The sequence below is a fragment of the Eptatretus burgeri genome, chromosome 3 (genome assembly GCF_056783735.1).
Source record: "Eptatretus burgeri isolate ZD-2024b chromosome 3, Ebu_testis_v1, whole genome shotgun sequence".
In the NCBI taxonomy this organism is placed as follows: domain Eukaryota; kingdom Metazoa; phylum Chordata; class Myxini; order Myxiniformes; family Myxinidae; genus Eptatretus; species Eptatretus burgeri.
The window spans coordinates 30,797,446-30,811,527 of NC_140963.1; the positions used below are offsets into that span (position 1 = coordinate 30,797,446).

General features: G+C 41.3%; 1 long non-coding RNA gene across 3 annotated transcripts in view; it reads left to right on the top strand.

Annotated features, from left to right (window-relative positions):
• Positions 1–4,320: 4,320 nt before the first annotated feature.
• The window catches only part of LOC147029627 (uncharacterized), a 58,928-nt gene continuing 49,166 nt past the window's right edge, over positions 4,321–14,082 (top strand). For all 3 annotated transcript variants that reach the window (XR_015055972.1, XR_015055973.1, XR_015055971.1), the window contains exons 1-3: positions 4,321–4,595; positions 4,777–4,873; positions 12,413–12,516. This is a non-coding gene — a long non-coding RNA (uncharacterized LOC147029627). The remainder of the gene's footprint in view (positions 4,596–4,776; positions 4,874–12,412; positions 12,517–14,082) is intronic.

Consider the following 14,082-nt stretch of genomic DNA (forward strand, 5'->3'; position numbering starts at 1 on the left):
CTCCTAGGGTTATGGTCGGATGGTCATGAAAATTCACGCTAATCGTCTGGAATACATTGTGCACAAACGATCGAGCCAAATTTTCGATTTAGATCTTTGTTCACCCACAGCACCCCCTCGAACTTTGGGGATTTCCGATTTCAAACCGCATTTTCGGTACTTTTCATTCAAATGGATACCGAGTAGTTATCAGTAGATGGAACTCGATGAGATTTGATATGCATAATCTTCAGGTGATTCCCTATCCGCTATATGACATCCATTTTGCTCTATATCTTATAGTTTCCATGCTCGGCGACCCATCGCCGCCTACTGGCTTGTCTGTCTGTCTGTTTGTCTCTCAGCAGGATATCTCAAAAAGTTACGGATGGATTCATGCAAAACTTGGTGGGCAGGTTGGGTGTGAGACAAGGACCTATTGATTCGATTTTGATTAAGATCCAGATCTGGATGCGAGAATTTTTATTTTTATTTTTAAGTGATTCTTCACCATTGAGAGATCATGACAAAAACAATAAACAGCATGATAACTGTGAAACAGTTATGGACGGATTCGGACAAAACTTGGTGGATGAGTTGGTTAGGTAACAAGAACAACCCGATTCAATTTTGGTTAAGGTCCGAATCCAGATCTGGCCTGTCGGTAGGATACAAAACGTAAACTGTTCAGCCTGGCGGAGGTATGTGCTCGACTGAGTGTCATTCTCGTTGAAATAGAAACACACATTGGGTGGGTCAAAAGTTCCTCCAAAAATTTGTCATAAAGTTGACAAAACGGACGGACGAAAATGTTGCGCGGAAAGACGTCTTGCCCAACTCTTATTTTTCATGAAAAAAACCAACTATTTATCGAATTAATATTTCGATTCCGAAATCCTGAAGGTCAGTTCTACTCTTGCAGAAACTTCTCTTGAGAGCCAATGACATTCTCTTAAGACCTGATGAGTGGAGGTGTTTTTTTGTCATGGGTACTATCAAAAAAATAATTTCCCTTTCAACTAAAGAGTTGGAGTGAAGATTTGTGGTTTATAGGAATGCGTGGTGTTTGGAAGGGAGTGAGAGGGGGAGAAGGTTGGGAAGGCGGGCCAGGAGGGAGTTAACCAAGCTTATGGCTGCAAAGGAATTGAAGACGCAACCTCTGGGATGCATTCATTTAATACACCTGGGTGTCTGAGAGCATCTTGAACACATCTGAAAAGGGAAAATGTAGTGCAGTATCAATGTGCTCGTTCTTTCGAAAAACAATCCATCGTACCTTCCCTGGCAAATGAACTAATACCAAACAGACTTATGAAGTCAAACTTGGCAAACCTCTCAATTGTTAAGGTTGTAGTCAGAAGGGATTTTATGGTCAAAGCACAGAATCAAGAAAGCTTTATATCTTCCTAGTTATGCAACGTCAACTGCAGAATCAACTCCCATGGAGAACACCAAATTCTAATGAATCGATCTCTCGAAAGTACATCACAAAGATTGATTGCATACTAAACAAGTCATTGGTGAGTCATAACATCATCGTGACACAAGTCACACGAACCTCATGATGATAAGAAGGATTTTTAGTCGAAGCCAGGATAAGTTGACAGGGCTTGGAAGGAGACTGTGTGCACTTGTCCCTGAGCTGTCTGGCCTGGGTTTGAATGTTGACTCAGATATAAACTCTCTCTCTCTCCCTGGTTTTTTCGCGTGTAGGGTGACACAACAATGTGCGTGCAGTCGCTCATCCCTTGGATGGATGTTGAGCCGGAGGACCCATCTGCCAGCACTTTCTCGGTGGATATTAAAGATTCCACAGTGTCTTTCACGAGGTGTAGGTGAGTTATCGGTGACACCCTAAACAAATTCCTGCAATGAGTAATCACCCGGCATAACCTTTGCCCATAAACCTGTTTGACAACACAGACGCACTCCCAAGAGTTTAGTATACTTCATTGATGAAGATAACAAACATTTGAAACCTCAAACTCCTTGCAGATACATTCACTTAACTTCCAGGTGCCAAAGAGCAATGAATTCCAGTAAAGAACACCATGGAAGAATCCATGATCATACTCCAGGACATTTTATGACCATATACTCGCAGATATGTCTGTTTGGGTTGCACAGAACATTTTTAAAGTGATTGTTCATCCACCTGGATGAACGTGTCAACTCAATGTCAATGTGTCAACTCACACATTACCCATAGAGTGCTTGTGTCACACCCCCGCCCCCTCTCCCACCCTCCCACAATGACACACACACACACACACACACACATTTTTACTGTGAGTAAACTCACACATGCAATTCTGACAACTCTTCAACAAAATCGCATCAGCCTCCCCATCCCAACTCTGTCTCATGTTTGATCCCCCCAACCCCTAGTCCTCACCCTTACCCTCCCAGCCCTAAGGCATCGATCCCCTCCACGAACTCAAGCCTTCAATCCCCCAAGCCCCTCCCACCCACACAGACAGTCCTCGACAACCCCCCCCCCCCCTTCCTCTTCCGAAGTTGGCCCATCTTTACTCTCACCCTCCTCATGCTCATCAAAGCAAACTGACATTCCCACATCAAAACAGTGGAACATGTAACATTTTCTGCTCCCCTGTCATGCCATCACCGACTTTATAGAAACCAGTCGACGCAGTCGCCTGTTCAACTCGCAACTTGAGAAAATAGTCGCAAACAATAGAATATAACAATAGCAAACAACAGCAAACAATAGTCCTGCATATAACCTCTGCAGTAAAAGCACTGCTTGAGAGAAAAGGTGATCTCTAAAGGGGTTCCAAAAGGTCATTCTAAAGGATTCCTAAACATGGTGGCCATGGGATGTAAATTGTGCTCTAAAGGGGTTCCAAAAGGTCATTCTAAAGGATTCCTAAACATGGTGGTCATGGGATGTAAATTGTGCTCTAAAGGGGTTCCAAAAGGTCATTTTAAAGGATTCCTAAACATGGTGGCCATGGGATGTGAATTGTGCTCCAAAGGGGTTCCAAAAGGTCATTCTAAAGGATTCCTAAACATGGTGGCCATGGAATGTAAATTGTGCTCTAAAGGGGTTCCAAAAGGTCATTTTAAAGGATTCCTAAACATGGTGGCCATGGAATGTAAATTGTGCTCTAAAGGGGTTCCAAAAGGTCATTCTAAAGGATTCCTAAACATGGTGGCCATGGGATGTAAATTGTGCTCTAAAGGGGTTCCAAAAGGTCATTCTAAAGGATTCCTAAACATGGTGGCCATGGGATGTAAATTGTGCTCTAAAGGGGTTCCAAAAGGTCATTCTAAAGGATTCCTAAACATGGTGGCCATGGAATGTAAATTGTGCGTGGAGTCAGGCAAACTGTCCAATCAATGGGCGGAACTCACACGCGTGCACGGACACACACACGGCTCCTTCTCTAGTGTAGTTATGCATTTTTTCAAGCAAATGTTGAGAGAGGTAAACCGCTGTGGGAAAGGTGAGGCAATGTTTCTGGGGGTGAGCCGCCCATCTTCAAAGCAAACAAAAAAAGGGACGCTCAAATCTTTACAAAGACTCGTTTTCCATTCTTAATGTCAAGTTAGCACAAGGCACAAACCAAGGTGTCAACATTACGCTGCTTTTGTGGCTTAGATCTGCTCAATGAACTCCCAAATCAGCACAGCAGCATGAGAAACACAATCGACATCCAGACATCTTGCTGACATGCCATTGACTTCAGAGAAAGGAAGAATTCTCACCTCTTGGGCAAATCACTGACGGTGGACACTTAACAATGAAACAAGGAGCTATAAGTGATCTAACCTCTTATTATATAGGTCAGTGTGAACCACCTTCATCACAAATGTGCGTCTATTCGATAAAAAAATCAGCAACGTGGGAATCTTAACGCGTTAGTTTTGTCGTTAATATGCAGGTGGTGCTACTTCTTTGAGTTCAGGACTATCAAGTGACTGCGGATGCTTTTTTCAGTTGAGAACTCTTCCTCGAAAGATGAGCGTCCGGTTGTTTTGAAAACTTGTGGTCATCTCAGCATTATACTTGCGGAGTCAGACTCCTGCGAGTTGAGTTGATTTGTGAGTTGCTGCTTAACTTTAGAATTGAAATCGCAGCAAAATCCGACAAAGTATCGATTCCAGGAGAACTTCTCAAAACAAAAGTGGTTAAATACAGACAGTTGTTATCAACAAGCAAAATGACATTCCTCCCATGAATGTTATTCTCAAAAAAGCAAGCGGTCTGACCTGTTGAACAGCCCCGTGTACACCTGCAGTGCCATACAATAACAGAGAGAACCAAACAGTAACACTGTGTCGTGGAAAACAGGAAATAGGAGTACAACAGCTTTGACAGCAGATGCCTGGTGTTAGCTTAATGGTTTGGGTGGTGGGCTTGAGATCTGAGGATCCTGAGTTCAAATCCCACTCGGCTGTTGAATTAATACCAGGTGGGGTTGACAGCCTGTCATCCTTCTGAGGTCGCAAAAATGAGTACCAGCTTGCCGGTATCCTGTGTTGGAGTGGCAACCCGTCCAGGATTGTGTCCAATAGCCAAGGAGACTGCTTAGGCAGCACCAACGCTCTGCACAGAGTATGGTCCCAATGGATAGGGATGGATTCTTTGGAAGGTCATTAAATGTTACATTTTATGAATGTTATTGTGCTGAAAGTAGACAGTAGCGATTAGTAAATACCACTTTCAAGTTACCCTTCTGTCTCCTGTTATATGTTGGTTTCACCCTTAAAACACCACTGAGTTCACATCAGTTTCTTTATTTATTTTCTGCTGTGACGCCCTCTGGGTTACAGGTGTGCTCGTTGCGGTGCCCTGAGGTTGGCGCGAAAGGTGGTGTCTCCAATCGCAAGCACGTGCTGGTCTCATCAACTCCACTCACTTGTCATGAAGGTAGCAGGATGGAATCATGAAAAGTCAGCACCACAAGCATGGTAGCTGAGCATGCATGCTATTGTGTGTGCTACATGATAAGCACCATGAAATGTTTTCCTGAGGTTTAAGTTCCATTGCCAAAGACAACTTGCGCAAGACCACCTTTCCTCATCTGTTGAGTGGCTCATGTGCTATTCCTGTGCTGTGACCATACTTTGTCCTGACCTTTTCCTTTCTCAACTGCCTCTCTGCAGAGATCATTTTTGAATGGGTTCTTTGTGGTTTCCACATCACTCTGGCCACCCTCAATTGGCACTTACTAGAAGCACCCGCTCCTTATGGGAGCAGCCAGGGGGTTATGCAATTATCCTTATTCAAACTTATCATTCAAAATACCTCTCCAAAATGACTCAAGCTGCATATTTCATTACACCTTACTGCACTGGAAAACGTGGGGACAGGAATACTGTTCTGCAGAGTAGGGACTTGTAATACCCTCTCCCACCCAGAGGTGGCACTACACAATACACATTGACATAGAGAATTTGCATCCCCCCCACCCCCCAAGACCACCGGCAAATCACCCCAACACACGAATTTCTGTCATGCTGATCCAATGTAGCAAGTCTGGATGTAATCGGGCCAGAACTGTAGGAGGAGTAGTGTGACACACACACACAAAAACACACACACACACACAAAAACACACACACACACACACACACACTAGCCCATTAATTATATTCAGGTTAAGGAATCTATATTCATGTGGATCACTATTTCAAAATTAATAACCCTCACCAAACTTTTGTAACTTTGTCTGTCTGTTTGTTACTTACTAAAATCGAAGATTTTTCAAGTGTATTGGTTGGTTGTGTGTGTTATTCTGTTTGTATGTTGGGTCGCCGAAATAGGTGACCCTCATTGTCAGTAATTCTGTCTGTTTGTTCGTTTGTCATCAGCATAATTGGAAGTAAACCAAACTCGGGTGGGAGGTACATCTTATGACCAATTGGTTGCTAGGGACGCTTTGGTTCCCTAGCAACAACCGAAAATCATTCAAAATCGGTACTGTTCACGCGAAATCAATTCCGAAAGCCATTAGCCCACGTAGGGTTATGAAATTTGGCACGAATGATCTACAGGTGATGCTCTATCAAATATATTCCGGTTTTTGTGATATATGAAATACTTTATCTGCAGCGCCCCCTACAATTAGGGTATGCGCGAAAATTGGCGAAAGTTGAAGGCCCCCAAGCGACCAGGTGAGTGCATCGATACGCATGAAACTTTGCAGGTTCATGGTACTCAATGAGTACTACAACTTTGCCTCAGGACATATTGACCGATTTCGCTTAGGTCAGGGGTCAAAGGTCAGTTAGTGCAAATTACTCTACAAATTAGTCAATTACTGGAGGTGCCTTCGCGCCAAATGCTACTCCTCCTAGGGTCATGGTCGGATGGTCATGAAAATTCACACTAATCGTCTGGAATACATTGTGCACAAACGATCGAGCCGGATTTTCGATTTAGATCTTTGTTCACCCACAGCACCCCTCGAACTTTGGGGATTTCCGATTTCAAACCGCATTTTCGGTACTTTTCATTCAAATGGATACCGAGTAGTTATCAGTCGATGGAACTGGATGAGATTTGATATGCATAATCTTAAGGTGATTCCCTATCCGCTATATGACATCTATTTTGCTCTATATCTTATTGTTTCCATGCTCGGCGACCCATCGCCGCCTACCGGCTTGTCTATTTCTTTGTTTGTCTTTTGTTTTATGTTTATCACCTGTAGGTCACAATTTTAAACTGATCTTCACGAAACTTCACCACGTGCTGGAGTTCGTCATGAGCAAGAAGCCCATTGTTTTTGATGTCTAAAGTTCAACATCGGCTAAAGGTCAACAAATTTGTCAAATTTCTAAAATTCTCAATTTTCAACCAATTGATGAGAAATTTGAACAGGATTTGCATACCAGGTCACTGAATATCACCCAGCCAATTATTTTCGAGGTCAACATGGACCAAAAGGTCAATTTCGGCCAAAGGTTAATAACTCAGGTGGGATTTCTAAAATCCTCAATTTTCATCCGATTAACTTGAAATTTGAAGGGTATTTATATTTTTGATCACTGAATTCAACCAGCAATTGTTTTTGAGGTCAACATAGGTCAAAAAGTCGACATCGACAAAATTCCTAAAATTGTCAATTTTCATCCATTTGACTTGAAATTTGAAGAGGATTTGTGTATTTAGTTATTCAATTCAACCGCCAATTATTTTTTCAGGTCAAATTTGTTTAATGAATTTCGCAAGCGTCATGCTATGCATGACATCTTTCTTGTTTGTTTGTCCACACAGAACATGAGTGTTTTTCTCCGCAACCGCTTGTCATATTGAGACAAAATTTACACCATAGGAGCGACTACTCATGTACAATGTTTGAATGATAATTGTGACATCATGGGTCACGTAATGTAACAGTCATGTTGAGAAAAAGAAAAAACTTTGGACCTCTGTATTGCCGAAACTGCACCAAAGAAAAAATTGGAAATTGGCAGATGGCAAGTACTCCTCATGGGGAATAAGTGTAATTTTTTTTTCGGATATCAAAGGTGCCTTTGTTATGACGTCATAAGTGAATACATAGAATGCTACATCCGATCAATATGAAAACTTTTGAGGATCATCTCAGGATAAATTCATCCAAAGGAAAAAAAAATATGATGTCATCAGTCATCAGGTTCGGCAGCCATATTTTTATTTTTATTTTTTTTAAACATTCAAAAATCTTCTTCTCTGAAATGGCTGGACAGATCAAGATGAAACTTTACACGTATGACCGTCGATCCATGAGGAACAAAATATTCACACAAATACCATGATAGATCACACGGTTTGGCAGCCAAATTGAATTTACCGTTTTTACAGCCATTTTTCCCTGCTGTACAGGGGTTTTTGGCTTTTTCTTGAGGCAATGTTTTATGGCCAGATGCCCTTCCTGACGCCAACCCTGGTCGCCTCTTACGACACACAGGGATATGGTACACCTATTCTAACCGGGGCATACACTGGGACCAGTACACTGGCACTCATTTCGCCGACCTCGGAAGGATGACAGGCTGAGTCAACCCTCTGGTGTTAATTCAGCAGCCAATGGGGCTTGAACTCAGGACCCTTGGATCGCAAGCCACCACCGTAACCACTAAGCCAACACCAGGCTTCCAAATCGAATTTACCATTAAACCTATAAAATCTTCTCCAGAACAGCTGGACAGATCGAGGGGAAACTTCACACACATGTTCCCCAAGCCTTGGGCACACCAGGTTATTCATAAGTAATTGATAGGTCACATGGTCTGGCAGCCATATTGGATTGAACAAAAATTATTTTAAAAAATATTTCTCTTGAACTGCTTCATCAATCGACATGAAAGTCACGATTGTAATCCAGTAGTCATGGGGAATATATGTTTTAAATCTCAACCAGATCGGAAGCATGGTCTGGCAGCCAGATTATTTAATTTTTTTGATCTGAGTTCTTTTTTATTTATTTTAAATAAGGCTCACTTGGCTGTGCCTGGTTGGGATTGAGTGTAGAGGAGTAGCAGCTGAAACGCAAATCCTATCCAGGTTCCTCCTGATGACTTCATCTTTGCTTTTTGCTTGTTCAGCTTCCTTCTGATGATTCCAATGCAGGACTGTACCTGCAGTCTTTGGTCTTCAATTTGATTTGAATTGAATTAATTTTAATCCCATTCTGAATTCAATTGAATAATAATAAAGGTCATGGGTCAGGGTCAGGTGTCCGATCAAAACAGGGTTGCATCAACGCTTGACGTCTTGGTACCCGGTCATCACCGCCAGCAGTTAAAAGTGGCAGTTGTAGTTATGCCTATCATTAATTATGTAACCCACCAGTACACAAATGCCACACAAAATACACCACACAAAACCACACAGCACCCGACACAAAACAAGTCCTGGTGAGGGTCTGCAATCCCTGATTGCTCGTTTTCTTGTTTAACTTTTGTTTTTTCTCATCTCCATCACGTCTTGCTGCTGTGAATGTTCAGTTTTCTTCTCCGATTCCATTCCTTCTCTCCTGCTTTGCCCTCCAATTCTGTATGCTTTCTATTTGAGTGTCTCCATTTACTTACTTACGGTTTCATGTATTATATATCTAGCATGCCATGTTTGGTACAGGAAGCCACATTCACATGCCACTCACAACTGCAGGAAAGTGTTTTTTTATTGGTTTGTTTCAATTTCCCTTCTAATCTTTCTCTTTGAGTCTTGTCTTTCGTTTTAAGGCCAATGAAAGTTCATTCCTTATGATAATTCATGGACCGGTGTTTGTGTTTGTGTGTGTATTTGCTTGTCATGCTACTCCTCCAACAGTGCTGGGCTGATTACATCCAGACTTACTACATAGAATCAGCATGACCTCAATTTGTGTATAGGAGTGTTTTTATAATTGTAGGTGGTCTTGTGGGTGGGGAGAGTTGAGGGGGGATGCAAATTATCTGTGTGAATGTGTATCGTGTAGAGTTGCCTCCAGGTGGTGGAGGGTATTACAAGTCTCCACCATTTACAGTACAAAATTCTTGTCCCCACGTTTTTACAGGCAGTGAGGTGTTTTGAATGATAATCAGTAGGTATGTTTTTGCTTCATGCACGTAACCTGAGTTTGTTTTTGCCTATAGAAGGCTGACAGTTGTCTATACACCTCCTAAATACAGGTATGCATCAGAAGAACGTGTTGCATGCTTGGAACAAGATCGCCCAAAGGGCAGGTACTCTGTTGCAATGTGATAATTTTTGCAATAACTCTCTGGTCTCTCCCCCCCCCCCCCGCTCTGTTTGTGATTTGTCCCCACCATATTTCCGCAGGGCGCTCAAGGTCCGCCAACAACCCCCTTGTGGTAAAACTACCAAAATAATGAATCACTGCTCACCTTCACTCTTTCATTCTTCTTTTTTTCCTGCCTTTGGAATAAACTCCCTCACTCTGTTCAATCCCATTCTTCCCTCCAGGCCTTCAAAACAGCTGTTCACCACCACCTCTTATCGTCCCCCATCCAAATCCTCGATCTTTTCTACCCCCGTTAATCCACCCCAAACCCGCATCCTTCAAATTCCCTGCTTTCCTTCCTGAAAGTCCCTGCAATGTCCCTCTTGTATGCCCCCTTTTCCTCGCCCCATCCCTCTCCCTTCCACAGATCTCCTAATGTCTCTGTTCCCCACTGTTTTGTCCTTCCCACTCCCACCCCTCTTATCTCATGCCCCCCTTGCTGTGCATTGTGTGTTAGCTCTCATACGAGCCTTGACATGGTCTTAAAAAAAAAAAAAAAAAAAAAAGCTGTTACCATTTGTTTTCTATTTAAGCTTCCCCAATTAAAGCCCCCAATTTTTAGCTCGCCTGTTCGAAGAACAGAGAGCTATAGCGATACCCCCGGCATGAGCGTGAGCGTCAGCGTGAAAATGTTAAAGTTTTTGGTGCAAGTTGTTTCCTTTCCAATGTTTTTATCTACCACTCTATTTTTTACTGATTACAATATACAAATACATATATTGCTTTAAAATTATTTGTATCAGACTTCACTGCAATGCTTTATAAAAAATATTATTAGACTAGTCTTTTAAAAACGATAAATGTATAAACAGGCGAGCATTGGGTGGCTTTGACACCAACTCTGGTTAATTGTACCACAGAGTTTCTTAGACCCCCCAGGAGTACCAAACCAGAATTTAGAATAAAGAAAATCCTTCTTCCTGCACACTCCCAATTTCCAAGCTGCATCTCAGAGCCGGCATAGACTTTTGGAATGAAAATTTGCATCAATAATGTGACTATATGGTCATGACCTAATTATTGATGATTTAAGCTTTTTTAAAGCATTCGACTCATGTTTGTCTGATCAGAATGAAATTGCCCTCTCCAGATAGCCTGGAATAAGACACATTTATGTTTAATTTACATCATACCCCTGCAGGTTAAAGGTCAAGGTCTTACACCCCTTGGAGTACTAAACCACTATTTAGTGTTTTTTTTTTCCATTTTTATCAGCCAATGTCTGAGAGCTGTTGGAATGAAATTTTGCCTCAATAATGGGAATACGAAGTATAATTGACATAATTTATTTTGATTTTTACCTAATTTTTAAGGTCATGACCCAATTACAGACATTTCAACTTCTCACCATAACTTGACTAATGTTTATTCGTTCAGAATGAAATTGCCCTCTCTGGATAGCCTAGAGCAAGGCACATCATACCCCTCTTGGTTGAAGGTCAAGGTCAAATTGTAGTCTCATCTTCAAGTGTAGATGGAATTGGTACTTATTTACCTTACTAAATAGTCTTGTTTGTAGATATCTACATAGCATGCACAGTCGTGTGTGATGTGAGCATGGCATTCTGGTTGAACAGAAACGTGGCTCACTGTTTTGATCATAAGAGTAGGAAACTCATCCATTGAGGTAAATACATGCTAAACCTACAGCGTCGAAGTGAAAGGTGGTGCACAACATTGCTGGTGGTCAGAGCTTGTCAGAGCAGGAGAAGGGCTAATCAGAGCTTGGTCAGAGTGGAGGAGAGTGTCATTAGCTGGACTGACTCAGTGTCATTATCCGGTGGCATTCAGTACACGACAGATGCTAAAATGGAGGACACTCACAAATCTATCACTATTCTTAAGCACACTGCTACACCTGTAGAATGTGTTAGTGTTTCAATAAAACTAGTAGAAGAAATATTAAAGTTAAGGTTCTGCTTACCTGGTTCCATTGTTACACAGTTTTGTTTTTGATATGGGGTTTTATAGCTATGATACAACAATTTTTGTAACCAGGCATTTTACAGCAAATGATTGGCCATGTCTGTTTCGCTTCCTTTTTTGTTTGGCAGAATTAATTCGGCCATCCGAGCCATCCCATCAACTCGGTAAACTGGAGTGTAGTATCCTCCAAAGGGGAATCGTTTGGCTCTGCCATCCTACAGGGCATTCCTTCACCTTCTGAATGTCGTGTGAGCTGTTTTGGCCACCGTACAGTCATGTGACATACATTCAGGTGGCTCATTTCATCTGTAGTCAAGGCTAACCTTGGGACAAACACCGCGGTGGCCTAGTGGCAATGAAATTGGAATATTGTCCTTGTAACAAGTCTGGCTGAGCATAGCAGGATTAAAGATTCAGATTCTAACTTTCTGGAACTCAATTTAAAAGTGTCAGATTATTATCATGTCACTATTATAATTTTAATAAAAACTCAGCTGGGGTTTTATTGACTTTCAGAAAGGAAGTAATTTTCTTGTCCTATCTGGTTTAGGCCGCAGGTGCTGCCAGATATGTTTCATTGCGAATGCCCTCATGACAACTTGGGAACTAAAACGCTGCATATAAAAAGCAATGCTAGCCAAAATCCTATCACCTATCAAAAAAAAAAAAAGGAATCGGCTTCACTTGCTGCCCACAATTCCAGCAATATTTTTTACTGCTTGCATGTATGCTGCTGAACGAACTGTTTCTTATGTTGTCTTCATCAGGGTGGTGATAAATCCTGACCTGATATTTCTCAATCCAAGTTGGAAAGGTTGCACTCTGTCCTACAAGGTTTCTCCAAGACTGCATATCGTTGGTGCAACACCAGGTAGGAAGCTTTGAGCTCTATTGTTTCATATCGATTTCTGGCCTGAGCAAGCTTAATGCTGGTAAATCTATGTATCCACACTAAAGGTGGCATATTCTTACCACCCACTATTTAACTCAATAATAAGGCATGGTTGCCTTATTCCAAGTCTTATCCAAGCACCCATGGGCCTGCTTATACCACCTTTGTGTCCTGTACTCTTCAGAGATCCCATACAGATTGAGCACAAAGCTGCAAAGACTCATTTACCAGTTATTTATGGGATTAAGTTAACATGAGGAGGTACAGCAAGAGTATTGAATGCTGCATTTTCATTGATGGCAACAGTTGAAAGCGAGGCATTGTACCACAAAACTGGAGCACGAGAAAGCTCATGGAGGTAACAAATCTGTTTAAACTCATCGTTTAAACTAAAAACACCAAAATCGTTTTTTTTATCAATACAATATTTAAGACAGACACCATTGTAGTTGGAAATTATCTTATATATTATTTCCGAGTTTGTGGTTTCGTGTCGCGCTATCTTCGACTTTGTTCTGCGCTCGAGTAACGTGATATTCGGCTTACATTATCTCAAAGACCATATGAGGTGCATGGTACAAAAAAAAAGTAAATAAAATGCTTCTGAAACAGTGAAATCGTATTCCACTTTCTGCATTAAAGTAAAATTACGACTGATACTCTGCATCAGTTCCTTTCTCAAACACACCCACCCCAACATGTCGCGCAGAGCGCAGGTGATGCTAGTTATACATTACTTCAAAGCTGCCACTTACAAAGAAACCTTTGGTGTTATTGAACTGTTGGCTGTTGGTGGAATGACTATGGACATTATCCAGTTCAGCTGTTAAACACTTTGAAAGTGTTGACAGCAACATCAAGGCTTACAGTGGTTTATAAAATGAATGATAGAATTACAAGCTTCTGTCAGCAGCTCAATTTCTCTTTTTAATTCTCACTTCATTTATTATAATATTAGCAGATATACCTGTCAAGCACAGGTTATGGGATGGAATAGCATTTGATAGGATGGGATGGCCATAGAATGACAACAACCAAAACAAAACAACAAAAAACTACAACAAATGATAACAGACAAACATCAAACAAACAAGCAACAAACAAACAAGAAAAAGATGTCATGCAGAGCATGATACTTGTAAAATCCACCCCCTCTCCAAATGTTGCCATGGATACATCACATTGACCTTTTCATTGAGATTAAAATTGACAATCTTAATCAAAGCTCAGGTCAATCGGATGAAAATCCATTATTTTTCTGATTGAAATTGTTTATTTTAGAAGTTTGACCTCGAGTTGACCTTTGACCTTTTGACCTCAAAAATAGTTGGTTTCTCATTTTAAAAAAAATGATCACTTCTTGGAATTTTATCATTTTGGCAGATAAAAGGGACATTCAAAATGTTCCAGGAATGAGATACAATAATCCAAGGAATACCAACAATGTTTTTGTCCAAGAGGTAGAATTCATAGTAAGAATATTTTTCTTACTAATACCATAAACTCAAACATTGAAAATGAATAAAATACAAACCTTGGCATTTC